The 21,197-nt window shown below is 41.4% G+C and overlaps 1 pseudogene; it reads left to right on the forward strand.

Annotated features, from left to right (window-relative positions):
- Nucleotides 1-11,588: 11,588 nt before the first annotated feature.
- The window catches only part of LOC132405938 (cAMP-dependent protein kinase type I-alpha regulatory subunit-like), a 111,477-nt pseudogene continuing 101,868 nt past the window's right edge, over nt 11,589-21,197 (forward strand).

A 21,197-nucleotide genomic window follows, 5' to 3' on the forward strand; every position in this document is an offset into this window, starting at 1 on the left:
ATATTGGTCCCCCTGGGATTCAAGTGCAACCCATCCTTATTGTACAAGTCCCACTTGCCCCAAAAGAGATCCCAATGATCCAGAAATCTGAATCCCTGCCCTCTGCTCCAATCCCTCAGCCACTCATTTATCCTCAATCTCATTCTATTCCTATACTCACTGTCACGTGGCACAGGCAGTAACCCCACGATTACTACCCTTGTGGTCCTGCTTCTCAGCTTCTTTCCTAACTCCCTGTAGTCTGTTTTCAGGATCTCCTCCCTTTTCCTTCCTATGAAATTATGAGGGTACAGAATCTTTATGTTCCTGTTAGGTTGAAAGGAAAGGTTAAAGGTTTGAAAGCACCATGGTTTTCAAGGGATATTAGAAATTTGGTTCAGAAAAAGAGGGATGTCTACAATAGATATAGGCAGCATGGAGTAAAGGAATTGCTCGAGGAGTATAAAGAATGTAAAAGGAATCTTAAGAAAGAGATTAGAAAAGCTAAAAGAAGATACGAGGTTGGTTTGGCAAATAAGGTGAAAGTAAATCCGAAAGGTTTCTACAGTTATATTAAAAGCAAGAGGATAGTGAGGGATAAAAATGGCCCCTTAGAGAATCAGAGTGGTCAGCTATGTGTGGAGCCGAGGGAGATGGGAGAGATTTTGAACGATTTCTTCTCTTCGGTATTCACTAAGGAGAAGGATATTGAATTGCGTAAGGTGTGGGAAACAAGTAAGGAAGTTATGGAACCTATGACAATTAAAGAGGTGGAAGTACTGGCGCTTTTAAGAAATTTAAAAGTGGATAAATCTCCGGATCCTGACAGGATATTCCCCAGGACCTTGAGGGAAGTTTGTGTAGAGATAGCAGGAGCTCTGACGGAGATCTTTAAGATGTCATTTAGAAACGGGGATTGTGCCAGAGGATTGGCGTATTGCTCATGTGGTTCCATTGTTTAAAAAGGGTTCTAGAAGTAAGCCTAGCAATTATAGACCTGTCAGTTTGACATCAGTGGTGGGTAAATTAATGGAAAGTATTCTTAGAGATAGTATTAATAATTATCTGGATAGACAGGATCTGATTAGGAGTAGCCAGCATGGATTTGTGCGTGGAAGGTCATGTTTGACAAACCTTATTGAATTTTTTGAAGAAGTTACGAGGAATGTTGACGAGGGTAAGGCAGTGGATGTAGTCTATATGGACTTCAGCAAAGCCTTTGACAAAGTTCCACACGGAAGGTTAGTTAAGAAGGTTCAGTCGTTAGGTATTAATGCTGGAGTAATAAAATGGATTCAACAGTGGCTAGATGGGAGATGCCAGAGAGTAGTGGTGGATAATTGTTTATCGGGATGGAGGCCAGTGACTAGCGGGGTGCCTCAGGGATCTGTTTTGGGCCCAATGTTGTTTGTAATATACATAAATGATCTGGATGATGGGGTGGTAAATTGGATTAGTAAGTATGCCGATGATACTAAGGTAGGAGGTGTTGTGGATAATGAGGTGGGTTTTCAAAGCTTGCAGGGAGATTTATGCCAGTTAGAAGAATGGGCTGAACGTTGGCAGATGGAGATTAATGCTGAGAAGTGTGAGGTTCTACATTTTGGCAGGAATAATCCAAATAGAACATACAGGGTAAATGGTAGGGCATTGAGGAATGCAGAGGAACAGAGAGATCTAGGAATAACAGTGCATAGTTCCCTGAAGGTGGAGTCTCATGTAGATAAGGTGGTGAAGAAGGCTTTTGGAACGCTGGCCTTTATAAATCAAAGCATTGAGTACAGAAGTTGGAATGTAATGTTAAAATTGTACAAGGCATTGGTAAGGCCAAATTTGGAATATTGTGTGCAGTTCTGGTCACCGAATTATAGGAAGGATATCAATAAATTAGAGAGAGTGCAGAGACGATTTACTAGGATGTTACCTGGGTTTCAGCACTTAAGTTACAGAGAAAGGTTGAACAAGTTAGGTCTCTATTCATTGGAGCATAGAAGGTTAAGGGGGGATTTGATCGAGGTATTTAAAATTTTGAAAGGGATAGATAGAGTTGACGTGAATAGCCTGTTTCCATTGAGAGTAGGGGAAATTCATACGAGAGGACATGATTTGAGAGTTGGGGGCAGAAGTTTAAGGAAAACACGAGGGGGTATTTCTTTACTCAGAGAGTGATAGCTGTGTGGAATGAGCTTCCTGTAGAAGTAGTAGAGGCCAGTTCAGTTGTGTCATTTAAGGTAAAATTGGATAGGTATATGGACAGGAAAGGAGTGGAGGGTTATGGGCTGAGTGCGGGTAGGTGGGACTAGGTGAGATTAAGAGTTTGGCACGGACTAGGAGGGCCGAGATGGCCTGTTTCCGTGCTGTGATTGTTATATGGTTATATGTCGTTGGTAACAATATGTACCACAACCTCTGGCCGTTCACCTTCCCACTTCAGGATATCATGGACATGATCAGAAACATCCCGGACCCTGCGACCTGGGAGGCAAACTACCATCCATGTTTCTTTCCTGCATCCACAGAATCACCTGTCTGACCCCCTCACTATAGAGTCCCCTATCACTGCTGCCATCCTCTTCCTTACCCTACTCTTCTGAGCCACAGGGCCAGACTCTGTGCCAGACGGGTGACCACTGTTGCTTCCCCCAGTGAGGATGTCCCCCCACAACATTACTCAAACAGGAGTGCTTATTATTAAGGGGGACAGCCACAGGGGTACTCTCTAGTATCTGACTCTTGCCCTTCCCTCTCCTGACTGTTACCGACTTATCTGTTTCCTGAAGCCCCAATGTGACTACTTGCTTATAGCTCTTCTCTGTCACCTCTTTACTTTCTCCGACCAGATGGTCCCTAAGGAGCTGCAGCTTGCTGCACCTGGTGCAGATGTGGTCATCCAGGAGGCTGGGAGTCTCCCAGACATCCCACATCCAACACCCAGTACAAAACACCAGCCCCACCAACATACTTCCTATTTCTATTCTTCACAAGTAACTTGCCTTGCCTCGACGCATTATTTTTGAAGCCCCGTTGAGCCAAAGCCCTCCTACTCTGACTTCCTCTATGCCTACACCTGCTCTATAAAGCTGTCTTCTTTTTAAATTCTTCCTGCTGGTCTAACTCATACAAGGAGTGATTGATTCCTCTGGGCCTGTACTCGCTGGGATTTAGAATAATGAGAAGTGATCAAATGGTGAAAGGCCTAGAACAAGTGGATATGGAGATGATGCTTCTTATAGTGGGGGAGTCCAGCTCCATCTCAGAATAAAGGGGTATCTACTTAGAATGGAGATGAGAAGGAATTTCTTTCACAAACTAAAGAAAACCTACAGATGCTCGAAAACCAATCAACACACAGAAAATGCTGGAGGAACAGCATCGATGGAAAAGGATAAGCCTAACATTTTGGGCCGAGGCCCTTCATCAGGACTGGAGAAAAAAGATGAGAAGTCAGAGTAAGAAGGTGGGGGAGAGGAGGAAGAAATAAAAGGTAGTAAGTGATAGGAGAAACTGGGAGAGGGGGAGGTGTGAAGTAAAGAGCTGAGACGTCGATTTGGTGAAAGAGATAAAGGGCTCAAGAAGGGAAAATCTGAAAGGAGACCAAAGGCCATGGAAGAAAGGAAGGGAGGGAGCAACAAAGTGAGGCAATAGGCAAGTAAGGGGATAAGGTGAGAGAGGAAAATGGGAATGGGAATGGTGAAGATGGGGGACATTACTGGAAGTTCAAGAAATCAATGTTCATGCCGTCAGGTTGGAGGCTTCCCAAGTGGAATACAAGGTGTTGCTCCTCCAGCCTCAGTGTGGACTCATTGTGGCAGTAGAGGAGGCCAGGGACTGACATGGTGGAATGGGAATAGACACTGGGAGATCCCACTCTTACTGGTGGATGGAACATATGTGCTCAGTAAAGCAGTCTCCCAATCTATGTTGGATCTCAGGAGGCCACACCAGGAGCACCAGATACAGTAGATGACCCCAACAGACTCACTGGTGACGTCTTGCTTCACTCGGAAAAACTGTTTTCAGCCCTGAGTGGTAGTGAGGGAGGAGATGTAGGGGCAGGTGCAGCACTTGTTCTGCTTGCAAAGATAAGTACCTGGAAGGAGATCAGTGAGAAGGGATGAATGGACAAGAGAGTCACATAGGGAGCAATCCTTACAGAAAACAGAAAGGGGGGAGGGAGGGAAGGATGCGTATGGTGGTGGGATCTTGTTGGAGATGGCAGAAGTTACAGATAATTATTTTGCTCAACGCAGAATCTGCTGGTGTGATAGGTGAATTTCTTTGACCAGGGGGTGGTGTATCTGTGAAATTTATTTCCACAGGTGGCTGTGAGGCCAGGTCATTGTTTAATGTAGAGGTTCATAGATGTTTGATAAGTCAGGGTGTGAAAGATTACAGGGAGAAGGCAAGAAATAGGGTTAAGAATGAAATTAGTTCAGCCATGATCAAATAGTGCAGCAGACTCATTGGGCCATATGGCCTAATTCTGCTCCAATGTCTTAAGGTCTTACGATTTTCTTCTGTATTCAAATATCTTTATTTCTTTCTTGCTATTGTAAACCAGGTTAATTAAATCCAAAAGGTATAATGTTAGAAAGATCTGTCTTTGGAGGGATGAAAATGAGGTTTACCAAATTTTTTAAAACTTTTGGGGAAGAAAGTTATGCAAGAACAAGGCGTGGCTGACACAGCATGGGAAAGTGAGAGAAATCCAGCAAACTATCAGAAACTGAAAATATAAACTGTTAAATGTGGAATTAATAATGAGTATCTCTACCCTACCTACTTGCAAACCACAGGGTGAAACCCCTGGAAGAGACACAATAATTATAAAAATCTATTGAAATTATGGCTATAACAAGCAGCAACTTTAACAAAACATTATTTGCAGACACCAGCATCTAAGATCTCTACCGTGTAACTGGGAATTAGTTCTGTTAAATCTCATCAAAGGATTTGGTGAGTTAAAACTTTTACTGTTTCAAGTATATAAATTTGTGTGTGAAGCATGGTGTTGTAATGAGCCAGAGACTCATTCCACCGAGAAGTAACACTGAGCATCATAGGAAGTCATTCCTGCCTGTGGCCATCAAACTTTACAACTCCTCCCTCGGAGTGTCAGACACCCTGAGCCAATAGTCTGGTCCTGGATTTATTTCCACTTGGCATGATTAATTTATTATTATTTAATTATTTATGGTTTTATATCGCTATATTTCTACACTATTCTTGGTTGGTGTGGCTGTAACAAAACCCAATTTCCCTCGGGATCAATAAAGTATGTCTGTCTGTCTGTCTGTCTGTAACTAAGAAATGTTTGAAAAGGACAATGTGAGATTGAGTTAATTTGAAATAAAAAATAGAATATGTATAAAAAGTTATGGATTGTAACCCTATTGTATACAGGTCAGTTTTTTTTAATGTTGTGAATCAATTTTTTGTGGATGATCAACTATTTCATCCAATGAAACAAGAAACAAGATGGCAAGCCACCTAAGATGAAGAACGAATTGCGGGAACAAATTGTTTCATGACATAGAGGATCTAATACAATTTGATGTATAAGCTTATTTTCATTTGAAGGATTTGAATTTGATTTTCTGCGAGAACTGATTTATTTTGCAAAGACTTTGATAAATTACTGAATATTATTTACTTTGCTTAAAAGGTGTGACATTGGAGAATCGTTGTGAAAGGAATTAAGCTGTATAGAGATAATTTTTGAATATGAATTTGAATTGTAGATGTACTAACTTGAACTGAAACTGAAGTTAACCATAATACGTACTTAAGAATAGGAATTCAATTAGTTTTCTAAAAAATAAGGAAAGGTTCGTCTGTAAACCTTTAAATGGGGAATAACACTAATTCTAATTAGTTAGAGAAATTTAAATAACAAAGGTTATTCTAATGAATATCACTGATTCTAACTAAACAGAAATTTGGTTTTTGTTGATATCTAAGATTTGAAACCTAATCTGAGTGTTGGAATTTTGAATTGTTCTTACATAAATATTTTGTATATCTTGTTTTCATAAACAAAACCTACTTCCAGAAGTGTGTGTTTTCCATTCACTGCCTCCTTCCGATATCTAGAGCATCTGATGGCCTACTAGCACCTAGTGTAGTATTATGTAATTTGACTTTTCTCATAAAGAGTGCAGTGACCAGTCACACGAGATGAGACAAGCATTACACAGGTGTTACACTGTATTTCACACACTCTGACTCCCTCCCATTATCTCTCTTTCACTTTTCGCAATACCTACAGTCTGTGTTAAACCTCTTCATCTTGCTCCCCTTTCTGGCTTTTATATCATGAAGAATGTTTTGGCTGTCTTTTCAAACCAATACTCATTGAGCTATCCTCCTCTTAGTCCCTTTGCTCTGTCTATCAGCAACTTCATCTCTAAACTCCTCTCCAGATGAGCAGAGTAATGAATAGAGCATGGAGCATTCTGTTTTCTCTTGCCTGCCTGCTACTGTCAAGATGGTGACTACCTGGGTAAGATATAAAATAACTACTAACACCTAGGGAATTGAATATTCAGTAGAATTCAAAAGATTATTCAGAAGGGATTTTGATTTTAAAAAATGGTGGAGAATACAGGGAATTTGCAGGTGTTGGCATCTGTCTTTCTGAACCATCCAAAAGGGAAAAAATAACAGACGTTCCTTCCTATGCTTTTCATTTGGTCCTTTGACTAAAACTTAGATTTCTGACTCAAGTAGAAACCTATATCCCTGGCAGAACATACAAATTATGATCTTGCATATTGCTCATCTCCACCCTTTAATAAGAATGTGGCTAATTGGTTTGTTACATCAGTTCAGCATCCCAGCCTGTACATGTTATATTTTTTATCTCCTTTCTTATGAAGAGTCTACTTCCCTCTAACTAAAAATATTCAAAAAATATCTTTCACTGCCCTTTGAGGAGAATAGTTCCAAGTTGTTAATAACTTGGATCAAGTGAAAATATCTCATCTATGTTCTGAAAGTCCACTTACATAACAGGAGATGTAGGTACTTAAAAATAGATTAGCATTTATGTACTTCCTTTCTCATTTACATTCACTGAGTGCTTTTGAAATGTAATTCTGATTATATAATGGAAAACACTGCAACTATCCAACACAAGGAAAGACCTCACCCTACATCACAGTGTTCGTAATCAGAAAATCTGCTTGTGGTGATTATTATCTATAGTTATATAGAGTGATAATTATCTAGAGTATCTTCAAGATAGCAGCATGGAATCTATTACCTCCACCTAAGAGAGCAAATGACAGCGCTGTTGAATTTTTCATTAATAAGGCCTGTTATGGACCATTCCCTTAGCATGGCAATGGAGAGCCATCTTAGGCCTTGTGCTCACATTTTGTCAAATGTGGCATGAAACCTGATTTAGATCTGTACTGTTACTGAGCCTTTTTTAACACAAAGTTTCCTTAGGTATTCCTATTTCTACCAGAAGTTGCTGCAAAACACAATCATTATGCAAATGTCATTAGGGAATACAGTGTTGAGAAATGTATGATAATGCATTTTGGTAAAAGGAACAATAGTGTGAACTATTATCTAAATGGAGAGAAGGTTCAAACACCAGAGGTGTAGAGGGACTTAACAGTCCTCGTGCTTGACTCCCAGTACATTAATTCGCAGGTTGAGTCTGTGGTAAAGAAGACAAATGCAATGTTTTCATTCATTTCAAGACAAATAAAATATAAAAACATTATCTCTCTATTTACAAAACTAGTTGGTGCTTTCATTTCTTCTACCAAAGCAAATGACCATACATTTCCAGGCACTGTATTCCATCTGACATTTCTTTGCCCATTCTCCTAATCTGTCTAAGTCCTTCTGTAGCCTCAATACTTCCTCAAAACTACCTGCCCCTCCACTTATCTTCATATCATCTGCAAACTTTTCAACAGAGCCATCAATTCCATCATCTAAATCATTGACATATAACGTAAAAATAATTAGTCCCAACACAGACCCCTATGGAACACCAATAGTTAGTGACAGCCAACCTTAAAAGCTTCCCTTTATTCCTGTCTTTTGCCTGTTGTCAATTAGCTACTACTTTATCCATGCTAGAATCTTTCCTGTAAAATCATGGGCTCATAGCTTGCTAAGCAGCCTCATGTGTGGCACCTTGTCAAAGGCCTAATGAAAATTCAAGTACACAACATCAAGTGATTCTCCTTTGTCTATCCTGCTTGTTATTTCTTCAAAGAATTCCAACAGATTGGACAGACAATATTTTCCATGGCCTATTTTATCATGTGCCTCCAAATACCCTGAGACCTCATACTTAATCGACTCCAAAATCTTCCCAATCACTGTTTCCTTTCTTCTGCCTCTCTCCCTTCTTGAAGGATGGAGGGACATGAGACCATAAAATATAGGAGCAAGATTAAGCCGTTCAGCACATTGAGTCTGCTCTACAATTCCATAATGGCTGATCCCATACACCTGCCTACTCGCCATTGCCTTTGATACCCTGACTGATCAGGAAATGGTCAAATTTCACTTTAAATATACCCACAAACTTGGCCTCCACCGCAGTCTGTGGCAGAGCATTCTACAGATTTACTACTCTTTGGCTAAAAAAAATTCCTCCTTAACTCTATTCTAAAAAGTCACCCCTCAATTTTGAGGCTGTGCCCTTTGGTTCTGGATAGCCCCTCCATAGGAACATCCTCTCCACATCCACCTTATCTAGTCCTTACAACATTCGGTAGACTCCAATGAGATCCTCCTGCACTCTTCTAAATTCCAGTGAGTACAAGCCTAAAGCTGCCAAATGCTCCTCATATATTAACCTCTTCATTCCTAGAATCTTCCTCATGAACCTCTGCTGGATGTTGTCCAATGACAACACATCCTTTCTGAGACATGGGGCCCAAAACAGTTGACAAGACTCCAAGTGTGGCCTGACTAGTGTCTTATAAAGCCTCAGCATTATAGAAACATAGAAAACCTACCGCACAATACAGGCTCTTCGGCCCACAAAGTTGTGCCAAACATGTTCCCGCATTAGAAATTACTAGGCTTACCTATAGCCTATGCCTACCTTTATCAATGATCTTAAATGCAAACTTTATTTGTCATATAGATTTCAAAACATTGCAATTTACAATTTAATCAGGGGTTCCTAAACTTTTTTAAACCATTACCTACCAGAGCAGGTCAAAGATAGAAATCCTGCAGTGTGTAACTCACCTCCTGAGTCCACGAAGCCTGTCCACCATTTACAAGGCTCAGTTCAGGAGTGTAATGGAATACTGGCCACTCACCTGGATGAATACTGCTCCATTAACACTCAAGAAGCTGGACACCATCAGTACAAGGCAGCCCATTTGATTGGTACCCCTTCCACAAGCTTCCAATCCCTCCACCATCAACGAACACTTGCATCAGTCTGTACTATGTAGAAGATGCACTGCAGCAACACACCAAAGTTCTTAAGGCAGCACCTTCCAGTCCCACAATCACTACCATCTAGAAGAAGGAGAACAGCAGATACCTGGAAACACCAACTCTTGGAAATCCCCTTTCAAGTCACTTATCATCCTGACTTGGAAACATATCACCATTCCTTCATCGTCACTGGGTCAAAATCATGGAATTCCCTCCCTAACAGCACTGTGGATGTACCTACACATCAGGGACTGCAGCAGTTCAAGAAGGCAGCCCATCACCACCTTCTCAAGGGCAACTAGGAATGGTCAATAAATGCTGGCTTACCTGGCAATGCCCACATCCCATATATGAATAAATAAAGAAAATGTACCTTTACCATTCCTGAGCCTTTGCGAAAACCAGACTGTGTTTCTCCAATTTCATCGCTGATTGTACCTTTCATTCTGCCGAACACTATTTTCAACAGTAGCTTGACACAGTGAGACATTATGCTTATCGTCCTGTGTTTGTTACATTTTATCATCCTTAGCTTTTTTGGTAAGGTGATAAATACTGATTTGAGAAAGTCCTCTGGAAGATTTCCTGTCATATAACTGTTGTTTAATATCGCTAAAAGGTTCATTTTTCCTTTCGGAGCAAGTGATTTCGGAACTTCAGTGGAGATCTTAACTTCACCGGCCCCCTTGCTGACTTTTAGACTCCAAATCTCACTTTCCATCTCTGACATTGATATTTTAGGTTGATTAGTCATTTAATTTAATTCTGGTAAATCCTCATTCCTGCTATCTTCAAATAATTCCAAGATGTACTCAACCCATCTGTCCATGATCTCTTCTTTTAGATAACATGGATTACCACTACCACCTTCAATACACCCAGTTGATGGCACAGTCCTCTTTCATTTCGTCATAACCTTTAGCTTTTGGTGAAGGCCTCTATAATCATAACTTCATTCATACTGATTAATTTCTTTGTACTGTTCATTCATCCAATTTTCTTTCACTTACTTGCATTTTCTTTGAATCAAGCGGTGTAGGGCTTTGTAACGTTTATTATCCCAATGTTTTACCTTTCTTCTTTCTTCAGTTAACTTCTTCAGCTCATTGGTGAACCAAGGGTTATGTCTTTTGCTCTTTTCCCGATAACCCAAAGTCTTTTCTGCAACTTCTGTCACTGTTGTTTTAAACTCTTCCCAGGCGTTTTCCACTGCCACATTGCTATCATCATCATCTAAGACTGAAGATATATTCTCTGTTTCAACCAAATATTCAATCTTTTTTGCTTCATCCATAACAAGTAAATCAAAGTCTATCTTATTTGATGGTTTGGCCTTTCTCATCTTCTTCAAATGCACACTCATGTCAGGGTTGTGATCCGTATAACAGTCAGTACATTTTCACCTGCTTCACTCTATTCCTGAACTGATTAGGTACTAAAATGTAGTCAATTTGTTTTTTTACTGAACCATCCGTTCTGGTCCATGTGTGCAGTCTCCCTTTTGGCAGACTGTACTAGGTGCTCGCAATCATTAGTTTATTAGCTTTTGGAAATTCAACCATTCTTTCTCCGCAGTCATTTCTTTCCCAAGCCCAAAGGGTCCTACAGTCAAAACTTCTCTTGCGCTGCCAACTTTGGTATTAAAATCACCAAGAATCACAATTAAACTTCATTGTTTTTAGTCTTCTTCATTAGCTTTTCAACTTCTCCATAGACCATATCAACTTCATCATCATCATCATAGTCCATGGTTGGCATATAGAACAGTATGACATTAAAGTTAAATGGTTTAGCTGAGATTTTAATCATCATCACTCTTTCATTGATGGATACACTGCCTTGGATAGTTCTCACTGTTTCCCTGTCTACCAAGATTCCAACTCTGTGCTTCGGAAGGAATATTTGCAATGAGAAACCTCATGGCGAGATACACTGAGGCAAAAAAACCATCTACTTATGCTTTATTGATTATGAAAAGGCTTTTTATAAAGTAAGACACAAGGAAGTAATAGAGGTGCTGAAGAAGTACGATCTGGAATGGGAAAATGTGCAGATAATAAGGAACGTATTGAAAACAGAAAGCAGCGGTCAGGGTAGAAAATGAGCTATCACCATGGGCATGTATTAAACAAGGCATAAGGCAAGGCTGTATTGGCAAAACAAGCACTAGAAACTCATTCATGATGGTATCATTACAAGTGAATGGACAAGGCATCGAACAGGTGCAAAAGTTTGAATATCTTGACAGTTGTCTGACAGATGATGGGAGATGTGAAGTTGAGATCAGAAGGAGAATAGATATGGCTCAGACCCAGTTCATGAAGCTAAAAGATCTACTATGCAGTCAGAAAGTAGACATCCAAAGTAGAATCCGCTTCCTCGAGAGTTACGTATGGTCAGTACTGAGGTATGGGTCAGAAACATGGACCCTGAAGAAGGGATGACATGAAACAAATTATTGCTTTAGAAATGTGGTGCCATCGACAAATGTTGAAGACCAGCTGGGTAGAGGAAGTCTCAAATGAGAGGGTTGTGTCCGAAGATGATAGACCATGGACATTGCTGGAGAAGATTATGAAGTTAAAGGTTGCTTATTGTAGACACGTTACACAGAAAGATAACATCTTGTCGGACATAACATCTTGCTATATGGAAAGTTGGAGGGAAAGAAAGGAAGAGGAAGGCAAAGAACAACATTGCTGGATAACATCAAGGATTGGACCAAGCTGGACAAGATTAGTGATGTTGTGGACAAGTGTTGGGACAGAGAGACATGAAGGGAAATCATCCGCCAATGGGAAATTCCAGATGTGACCTAATGACGACTATTACCATTAACCAAGGTGTCTATGGACACCAGGTTGGGAACCACTGAATTAAATGTATTGTTTGTGTTGAGGATGTGCTAGGAAGCAGCCCACATGTATCACCATGCTCCTGGTGCCCACAACGTACTCATCCTAACCTGTACGACTTTGGAATGTGGGAGGAAACCAGAGCACCTGGAGCAAACCCATATGACCATGGAGAGAATGTACAGACACCGTCCAGACAGCGGCAGGGACTGAACCCTGATCTGACACTGGCATAGTAAAGCACTGTGCTAACTGCTACACTACCATGCCAACTGATCACCTTTAAAAGCAAACGGCAACATACAATACCAACTTCATCACACTCTTCCACTTGCTATAATACAAGCCAATATACCTGGCATTTCAGTTCAATCAACATGTTCCAGCTCATGATTGATTTCCTTGTGGCCCTTCCCATTGCCAGATAAGCAATAGTCATGAGTCATATTACCAGCTGACTTGTAAGGTGAAATATTGACTGTTCTTAATCCAACAAATCTAATATAATTTTTATATTTCATACCACACACACACACACACACACACACACACACACACACACTTCTGAAGGAGCTCAGCAGGCCAGGCAGCATCTTTGGATAAAGTACAGTTGACGTTTCAGGCCGAAACCCTTCAGCAGGACTGGAGAAAAATAAATGGGTTGAAGGAAAAACACCTTATATTCTGTTTGGGTAGCCTCCAAAGTGATGATATGAATATCAATTTCTTAAACTTCCAGTAATGTCCCCCAACCCCACTCCCCCACTCCATTTCTCATCCCCTTTTCCCTCTCTCACCTCATCCTCTTGCCCACACATGGTAAACCCTCTGGAGTTCCTCCCCCTCTTTTCCCCCATCTCTTCCTCCCCTCTCTTTCGTCAATCAATTTCCACTAACTGTCTCTTTCACCAGTCAAGGTCTTTACTTCATCCCTTCCCCTCCAGGTTTCGCCTATCTCCTGGTGGTTCTTTCTCCCCTTCCCCCACCTACTTCACAGCATACTTCTCAGTTTTGTTTCTGCAATCCTGCTGAAGGGTTTTGGCCCGAAACGTCGAAAGTACTTTTTGGCTAAAGGTGCTCCCTGACCTGCTGAGTTCCTCCAACATTTTGTGTGTTTTCCTCAGATTAACAGCATCTGCAGATTTTCTCTTGTTTGTCTTGTTTGTTTTATATTTTATATATTATTCCTCTTTTCCAAAATAAAACTTTTGATTCTGGAAGATTACTTGGCAATAATCCAATCAAGTAGGTCAGATAACATCACAAACCAGGAAAGCAAAGGACAAACTGTGTGTTAGTCATCAGAATCTGAATATTGGATTACTCCCCATAATCTTCTGCCACTCACCCAATGTTTACATCCATTTATTTTTAACCTCTGTTATTATTGACACTTTTCCTGTGCCATTACAATGACAATGACGCAAAACGAGGAGGTGCCTCACTGCATATCAAGTCGATGAGTCAATTTTACAGAAACATCAAATAAAATCACATTCTTTGAAAAGTTGTTTTACATAATGTGCATTAAACTATAAAATATGCACAGATGATAGGCAATGCATAATCCCGACATACAACAAATATTCCAGCACCTTCTTTGCTTCGTAACCAAATTAACTCTTCATAAAATAACCTGACTAGTAAATATAATTTTCAATTACTGATAAATTGACTACAGATGTTAGTAAAATATACAATGTTTTTAAAATTAAATTTAAGTGACTACTTTTCGTGAAAATAGAAGGAATTAGAAAACAGCCTCTCCCCAATTCTGTCACGATAATGTCATGTTACAGAAGAGTCATTTGTTTTGCCAATATGTTTTCACTACTTTGTTGTCCTAGTGAATATCATTGCTCATCCTGCGCTCGAAAATGCGGCACATCAAATGAACTCAACTCAAAAGCTGCAGATGTTAGAAGTCTAAACCAAATGTAGTAACAACGAGATCCTTAGGAGGTCAGGGAGAGAAGGTGGGGAGAGACATAAAGTCTATGCTTTGAGTGAGAACTGAAAAAGAAATGTGTGAAGTTGCAGGAGGGGAATAGAGAACAGTGGGAATGTCTGTGAAAGGGTGGAAGTCAAAGCTGCCAATGTAACAATGGCTTTAGAAACTACTAGCTAGAGGCAGATGAGAGAAATGAAATAAACTTTTTTACTGAAAGGCCCAGCTACATTCCAGAGAAAGAAGTGTTTACTTGAAATTATTAATTTCTACATTGAATAATTAATACTTCTTTATACTGAAAGATAAAATGTTGTTCTTTGAGCTTATCTTGGGCATCATTGGAGCCAAAGGTAGAGAGGTCAGAGTACAAGTGATATGGAGAACAAGTGACAGGAAACAGAAAGCGCAGAGTTGCTCGTGTAACCTAAATTTGGCACTGCAGTCAGTCACCTAATCTGCCTTTGTATTTACCAGTATAAAGGAGATCACATTGTGAGCACCAAATGCAATACCCTAAATTGATCAAATTCAAATTAATTACTGCTCCACATGGAAGGACTGTTTGGATCTCCAGATGGTTTAAAAGGACGCGATAACCCATGGTTGTATGGAATACTGTCATGTGAGGTAGTGTTGATGGAGAAGGACCAGGGAGCTGCAGAATGTATCCATTTATTGTTTGCACAGATTGCAACCATCAGAATTTAATACTGAATGTAACAGCTTCAGGTATCCCTTCTCCTTTATTGGTTATCTTTGTCCACTAATGTTGCTGCTTCTTTCTGTTTCTATTGGTTTCTATTGGTTTCATTTCATCTGACTCCAGATACTGGTTTTCAAAATAATTATTACCTTGACAACTTATGTCTAAGACCCTAAGACATAGGAGCAGAATTAGGCCATTTGGCACATTGAGTCTGCTCTATCATTTCATCATGGCTGATTTACAGTTGCATAGTTGTACTGTGGAGAGCATTCTGAAAGGCTACATCACTGTCTGGTATGGAGGGGCTACTGCACAGGACTGAAAGAAGCTGCAGAAGGTTGTAAATTTAGTCAGCTCCATCTTGGGTACCAGCCTACAGTGTACCCAGGACATCTTCAGGGAGCAGTGTCTTGGAAAGGCAGCGCCCATTATTAAGGACCCCCAGCATCCAGGGCATGTCCTTTCCTCACTGTTACCATCATAAGAAGACATAAGAAGTCTGAAGGCCCACACTCAGCGATTCAGGAACAGCTTCTTCCCCTCTGCCATCCAGTCTCTAAATGGACATTGAACTGTTGGACGCTACTTCATTTTTTTAATATACAGTATTTCTGGTTTTATATATATTTTAATCTATTCAATATATGTAATTTATTTACTTGTTCGTTGATTATTTTTTAAATTTTTTTCTCTGCTAGATTATGTATTGCATTGAACTGCTGCTGCTGCTAAATTAACAAATTTCACATCACATGTCAGTGATAATAAACCTGATTCTGATTCTAATTCTGATTTATTTTCCCTTTCAACCCCATTCCCCTGTAACTTTTGATGCCCTTACTAATCAAGAACCTGTCAAACTCTGTAAAATAGACCACAGACCTGGCCTCCTCAGCGATCGCTGGCAATGAATTCCATAGGCTCATCACCCGCTGCCTAAGGAAACTCCTCCTCACCTCTGTTCTCACAGGATGTCCTTCTTGTTACAAGTATCAATCTTCAACAATAATGATCAGCTGGGGACATAGGGAATCTGCATGAATTGGCAAATAAATTTATTGATTTATTCACAACAATCAGGTGAATTTACCAAACTAAAAAGCTGTGTGCACACTCACTAGGTTTCCCTGACCCTCACTACCCACCCCACACCCCCATGAATAGTCAAAGAGTAGAAAGGCCAATACCCAGGGAAAGAAGTCTATGCTATCCAGGAATTCTTCTTGATCCTGATGTAACCTCCATATTTCCAAATTGGAGACATTTAATTCTGCAATGGTTGACCTTCAGAGCAGTCACTGGTTGTTCTCCCAAGATCCTCCATTCTTATCAGATTAATCATCTATGTTTCGATACTGGCCAACATCAGCTCCTCACTGGATATGGTCACCGAATTATAGGAAAGATGTCAACAAAATAGAGAGAGTACAGAGGAGATTTACTAGAATGTTACCTGGGTTTCAGCACCTAAGTTACAGAGAAAGGTTGAACAAGCTAGGTCTTTATTCTTTGGAACCTAGAAGATTGAGGGGAGACTTAATAGAGGTATTTAAAATTATGAGGGGGATAGATAGAGTTGACGTGGATAGGCTTTTTCCATTGAGAGTAGGGGAGATTCAAACAAGAGGACATGAGTTGAGAGTTAAGGGGCAGAAGTTTAGGGGTAACATGAGGGGGAACTTCTTTACTCAGAGAGTGGTAGCTGTGTGCAACGAGCTTCCAGTAGAAGTGGTAGAGGCAGGTTTGATATTGTCATTTTTAAAAAATTGGATAGGTATATGGGCAGGAAAGGAATGGAGGGTTATGGACTGGGTGCAGGTCAGTAGGACTAGGTGAGAGTAAGCATTCTGCACGGCCTAGAAGGGCTGAGATGGCCTGTTTCCGTGCTGTAATTGTTATATGGTTATATCTGGCCAAAGGCTACAAGCAGTGTTACTTCCTGGTTGTTTCTCCAGATTTGTGCCTCAGGTAACTTTCTTTGTTCATCCAAGCTAATAATCAAAGAACAGTTAGCCAAACACTGTGCTCAGACTACTTCAGTTCCTAAGCTGTTCTTTCTATAAGCCTGCCATTTTCACATAACTGACCAAAAAGCTTCTTACCTAGAAATGCCATATTCCAGTTTTTCTATGACTGAGCAAGAGCTCACTCCTCCATCCTTTGCACGAGGTCCTCCATCAGTGCTGGAAGGAAGGAGCCATACCACAGGATATGCGCAACTGCAAAATCGTCACTTTGTACAAGAACAAGGGTGATCGGAGTGACTGCAACAGTTACAGGGGTATCTCCCACCAGAGTATTGCTGGTGAAGTCTTCGCTCATGTAGCTCTGGCACGTCTACAAACTCAGGCAGAACAGGTCTACCCTAAGTCCCAATGTGGTTTCTGTGCAAGGAGGTCATCTGTCGACATGATTTTCTCACCCCGTCAGCTCCAGGAGAAGTGTAGGGTACAACAGAAACATTGCTTTCATCAACTTGACCAAGGCATTTGACCTTGTAAGCAAGGAAGGGCTCTTTCAGATTCTCCTCCAGGTCGGCTGTCCCCTGAAACTCCAAAGTATCATCAAGTCATTCCACAATGACATGAGGGCTACTGTCAGTACGATGGCAGCTCATCAGAACCCTTCGCTATTGGTAGTGGAGTCAAACAAGGATGCGTGTTGGCCCCAACATTATTCGGCATCTTCTTCTCTATGCTATTTGAAGCACGAGTTTGGGACATCAACAGAAGGCATCTACCTGCATTCCAGGTCTGATGGACAGCTGTTCAACCCTGCAAGACTGAGAGCAAGAAAAAAGGTGCAAAAGATCTTAATATGTGACATGCTCTTTGCCGATGATGCTGCTATAACCTCGCACACCAAACAGCAACTACAAACTCTCATCAAACCGCTTCTCTAGGCCATGCAAGGACTTCAGGCTTACCATCAACCTAAAGAAACCAAATTCCCTTGCCCAGAACGTAGTGGAGCCACCAGTAATTTTCATCGACAATTACGATCTAGAAGTGGTCCAAGAGTTCACATACTTGGGGTTGACCATTAACGACACTCTCACCCTCAATGCTGAACTCAATAGGCATATTGGCAAAGCAACATCGATCCTTGTTCAACTCTCCTCACAGGTCTAGGAGAATCCGAAATTTGCTACAAAGACCAAGACTGCCGTGTACAATGCATGATACCTGGAAATATGATGTTGTAGCTATTAGTGAAACATGGTTGCAGGAGGGGTGTGATTGGCAACTAAATATGCCTGGATTTTGTTGCTTCAGGTGTGATAGAATTGGAGGGACAAGAGGGGGAGGTGTCCGAGAAAATATTACAGCAGTGCTTTGGCAGGATAAATTAAAGGGCTCATCTAGAGAGACTATTTGGGTGGAATTGAGGAATGGGAAAGGTGTAGTAACACCTATAGGGGTGTATTATAGACAAGAATTCTTAGGGAGCAAGAATTGAAGGAGCAAATTTGTAAGGAGATTGCAGATATTTGTAGTAAGCACAGGGTTGTGATTGTGAGAGATTTTAATTTTCCACACATAGACTGGGAAGCCCATTCTGTAAAAGGGATGGATGGTTTGGAGTTTGTAAAATGTGTGCAGGATAGTTTTTTGCAGCAATACATACAAGTACCAATGAGAGAAGGGGCAGTGTTGGATCTCCTGTTAGGGAATGAGATAGGTCAGGCGATGGAGGTATGTGTCGGGGAGCACTTCGGGTCCAGTGATCACAATACCATTAGTTCCAATATAATTATGGAGAAGGATAGGACTGGACCAGGGTTGAGATTTTTGATTGGAGAAAGGCTAACTTTGAGGAGATGCAAAAAGATTTAGAAGGAGTGGATTGGGACAATTTGTTTTATGGGAAGGATGTAATAGAGAAATGGAGGTCATTTAAAGATGAAATTTTGAGGGTACAGAATCTTTATGTTCCTGTTAAGTTGAAAGGAAAGGTTAAAAGTTTGAGAGCACCATATTTTTCAAGGGATATTGGAAACTTGTTTCGGAAATAGAGGGAGATCTACAATAAATATAGGCAGCATGGAGTAAATTAGGTGCTCGAGGAATATAAAGAATGTGAAAAGAATCTTAAGAAAGAAATTAGAAAAGCTAAAAGAAGATATGAGGTTGCTTTGGCAAGTAAGGTGAAAATAAATCCAAAGGGTTTCTACAGTTATATTAATAGCAAAAGAACAGTGAGTGATGAAATTGGTCCCTTAGAGAATCAGAGTGGACAGCTATGTGTGGAGCCAAAAGAGAGAGGGAAGACTTTGAACAATTTCTTTTCTTTGGTATTCATTAAGGAGAAGGATATTGAATTGTGTAAGGTAAGGGAAAGAAGTAGGGTAGTTATGGAAACTACGATGCTTAAAGAAGAGGAAGTACTGGAGCTTTTGAAGAATATAGAAGTGGATAAGTCTCCAGCAGATCCTGACAGGATTTTCCCTAGGGCCTTGAGGAAAGTTAGTGTAGAAATAGCAGGGGCTCTGACAGAAACATTTCAAATGTCATTAGAAACAGGGAAGGTTAGTTAGGAAGGTTCAATTGTTAGGTATTAATATTGAAGTAGTGAAATGGATTCAACAGTGGCTGGATGGGAGATGCCAGAGAGTAGTGGTGGATAACTGATTGTCAGGTTGGAGGCCGGTGACTAGTGGTGTGCCTCAGGGATCTGTACTGGGTCCAATACTGTTTGTTATATACATTAATGACCTGGATGATGGGGTGGTAAATTGGATTAGTAAGTATGCAGATGATACTAAGATAGGTGGTTTGTGGATAATGAAGTAGGTTTTCAAAGCTTGCAGAGACATTTAGGCCAATTAGAAGAGTGGGCTGAAAGATAGCAGATAGAGTTTAATGCTGATAAGTGCGAGGTGCTACATTTTGGTAGGAATAGTCAAAATAGGACATACATGGTGAATGGTAGGGCATTGAGGAATGCAGTAGAACAGAGTGATCTAGGAATAATGCTGCATAGTTCCCTGAAGGTGAAATCTCACCTGGATCGGGTGGTGAAGAAAGCTTTGGGTATGCTGGCCTTTTGATGCACCATCAATAACTCTCTCTGAGACGTGAAGTCGAGATATCGGCTTTTATTGACTGGAAGAAAGAACAAGCAGTAGTTGACCACCATACTACATCCTGGAGAATGAGGGCCGGGCTCAGGCCTCAATCGCCTTTATACCGGGGTCTGTGGGAGGAGCCACAGGAGCAGTCAGCAGGGGGCATGTGCAGGCGTGTATATGTAGTTCACCACATTCACCCCCCCCCCTTTGTTTTAAAAGAGAGTCCCCATGGGGCGAAGTTTCTTACAAGTATATTTACAGGTTAAGTCTATCAGGTGGTCAAATCTGTCGCTGTGATCTACGTAGCACCAGCTGTGATTGTGCAGGTGCCGGTGCACTGGAGACAGTGGTTGTGCTGGTTCCGGCCTAACTGGAGGTGTCAGCCCACTAGGCGTCAGTGATCCCTCATGCGTGTGCCTGGTATATGCGCGTATATATGTGGTATATGCCTGGTATATGCACATACGAGACACCCAGTATAGGAGTGTTGTGAGGAGTCTGTGTAGGGCTCGGTGTGCACGGTGTCACCTCAGGTACAGGGTTCATAGTTACCATGGAGTGTTTGGGGTAGTGGTCTGCTGCTCCTGCAGGCGCCAGGTTGCGGACAGAGACCGTGTCCTCCCGCCCATCAGGTAAGACCACGTAGGCATACTGGGGGTTCGCATGTAGAAGGTGAACCCTCTCGACCAGCGGGGAGTATTTATTGCTCCTCACATGTTTCCGGAGCAGCACTGGCTCCGGGGACATCAGCCAAGCTGGTAGGGTGGTCCCAGTGACAGACTTCCTGGGAAAAGAAAATAGGCGCTCGTGAGGGGTGGCATTGGAGGATGTACATAACAGAGAGCGGATGGAGTGGAGTGCCTCAGGGAGGACTTCCTGCCATCGAGAGACCGGCAACCCTTTTGACTTAAGGGCTAAAAGTGTGGCCTTCCACACTGTGGCATTCTCCCTCTCCACCTGTCCATTTCCCCGGGGATTATAACTTGTGGTCCGACTAGTAGCAATGCCCCTACCCAGCAGGTACTGGTGCAGCTTGTCACTCATAAGGGAGGACCCTCTATCACTGTGGATATAGCAGGGATATCTGAACAGAGTGAGGAGCTGGCGCAGGGCTTTTATGATGGTTGTGGTAGAGGTGTCGGGGCAGGGGATGGCAAAGGGGAACCGTGAGTCCTCGTCGATTATATTGAAAAAGTAGACATTGCAATC

The sequence above is a fragment of the Hypanus sabinus genome, chromosome 1 (assembly GCF_030144855.1).
Source record: "Hypanus sabinus isolate sHypSab1 chromosome 1, sHypSab1.hap1, whole genome shotgun sequence".
NCBI lineage: Eukaryota > Metazoa > Chordata > Chondrichthyes > Myliobatiformes > Dasyatidae > Hypanus > Hypanus sabinus.